Here is a 2100-nt window from a genome sequence, read left to right as displayed (position 1 = left end):
ATTTAATGATACTAGATTTAAAAGATAATCACTTATAGTTTTAAGTTTATTATGCATAAAGTTATGTAAACCAAACTCGATTGACTGGATTAGGAGCTAATGATCTATAATGTACATAAAACCTATGACCTATCAGCTTAGTTGGTTAGGTTGTTGTGCTAATAACGTGAAGGGTTGTAGGTTCGATAAATACATAGGCTAAATTTTATTAATTCTTAATAATATCTTTTCATGATATGGGGTTACAACACTACTAACTTTAAAGATAATGACTTGAAGTTTTAATTTTATTATGCATAAAATTATGTAACCTAAACTCGATTGACTAAATTAGGAGCAATTGATCTAACATATGCATAAAACCTATGGCCTATTAGCTCAGTTGGTTAGAGCGTCGTGCTAATAACGCGAAGGTCGCAGGTTCGACACCTGCGCATGGGCCAATTTCATTACGAAACTCAATTGACTAGATTTAGGGTAGGAGCTAACGATCTATAATGTACATAAAACCTATGACTTATTAGCTCAGGTTAGATTTTCGTGCTAATAACGTGTAGGTTGTAGGTTCGAAAATTACATATCCTTAGGAACAAGGAGGTAAATGAACTCCAGTTTTGTACCCACGATTCATCAGCAGAAATTACCTTCCCATTCTCTAACCTTTCAATACCCACTTCTAGAAGCTTTCTTTTCTTTTTCAATGTCTACCACGGAGACTTTTCCACAGATTTATCCACGATAGATTTTAGTTGTTGCTCTAAATCTTTGTTCTCCTTCTGATGATCTGGAAGTTTCTTTGGCTCGTTCGCCGATCACATGTTCAATCCAGATTCCTTCTTCAATTTTCTCGTCTCCGATATCGCGATTTTGCCAAATCCGCTGTATATCCCCTCATTTCCAACGGATTCCACCACCTTATAACTACCACCATCGTATTTTTCTACATCGTGTTCTTTCGCTTTCCGATCTTCATTTTGAGCCATCAAGAGAAGACCTTCATTTGTTGCGTCATCCAAGGCTAGGTTGATTGTTTCTCCCACCTTTTTATCGACTCAAGAACCTTTTGCAAAATGCCCCTCTGCCACAATTGTAACATTTGCCGAAGTCAAAATCGTTCGCATAGTGACCATATTTGTGACATTTGTAGCACTAAATGTTGGAGTAAGTTGATTGGCCACCTCTTCCTCGACTGCGTCCTCTTCCACGCCAATTTGCTTGGCTCGACTATCCCTTCTTCTTAAAGTATCCTTCATGACTGTTTCCTTGATCACCATGACAATTTTTACTACTTTTACGGCCACAACCTCTACCTTCAAAATTTTGAGAGTAGAGTACCTTTTCATCTTTGATTGATGCCTTGGTTTGAAGTGCTTGATCGAGTCTTTCCTACTTCTTCTTCTTACGTTGCTCGTGTGCCTCGAGAGAACTGGCTAGCTCATCGACTATGAACGTCGCTAGGTCATTTGACTCTTCTATTGCGCATAGAACATTCTCAAAGTTGTTGGTTAATGACCTTAAAACCTTCTCCAAACCCGCGGCTCGGCTAACATTTCTCCATTTCGGTTGAGTTGGTTTACCACAGTCTGTAAATGCATGATGTAGTCATATACATTTTCTGACTCCTTCATCTTCATGTTCTCCAACTTTCCACGAAGAGTTTGGAGATGCACTTGCTTGACTCGGTCGATTTCTTTGAACATTTTTCCTAAAGTGTCCCACGATTCTTTTGAAGTAGTTGCACTGGCAAACTTCTCAAAGCCCGACTCGTCAATGACTCAGAACAACATGTACAGTGCCCCCTTATCCTTTGATCACACCTCTTTTGGTTCTTCTAACCCTTCTTCGACCACCTCCCATGCATCTTGAGAACCGAGAAGAGCTTTCATATGAATGCTCCAATTCTCATATTTTGTCTTCGATAGTCGCAGTAGCAGCATTTGACCTGTCACATTCGCCATTGGCTTGATACCAATTTGTTAAAGAAAACTCACAAATTTGTGAAATAAATCTCACACAAACTAATGATAGAAGGAGACAAATAACACTCTGTTTATTTGAAAATACTTCTTCTATTGCTTCTATCTTTTTTTATTTTTTTTT

At 38.3% G+C, this 2100-nt stretch overlaps 1 non-coding gene across 1 annotated transcript; it reads left to right on the top strand.

Moving 5' to 3' along the window:
* Positions 1-367: 367 nt before the first annotated feature.
* Positions 368-443, top strand: TRNAI-AAU. Its single transcript has one exon. It is a non-coding gene; the product is annotated as a tRNA-Ile (tRNA).
* The last annotated feature ends 1657 nt before the right edge of the window (positions 444-2100 follow it).

This window comes from Cucurbita moschata, unplaced genomic scaffold (genome assembly GCF_002738365.1).
Source record: "Cucurbita moschata cultivar Rifu unplaced genomic scaffold, Cmos_1.0 Cmo_Scf00125, whole genome shotgun sequence".
NCBI classification, from domain to species: Eukaryota; Viridiplantae; Streptophyta; class Magnoliopsida; order Cucurbitales; family Cucurbitaceae; genus Cucurbita; species Cucurbita moschata.
This window is presented reverse-complemented; position numbering and strand designations above follow the sequence as displayed.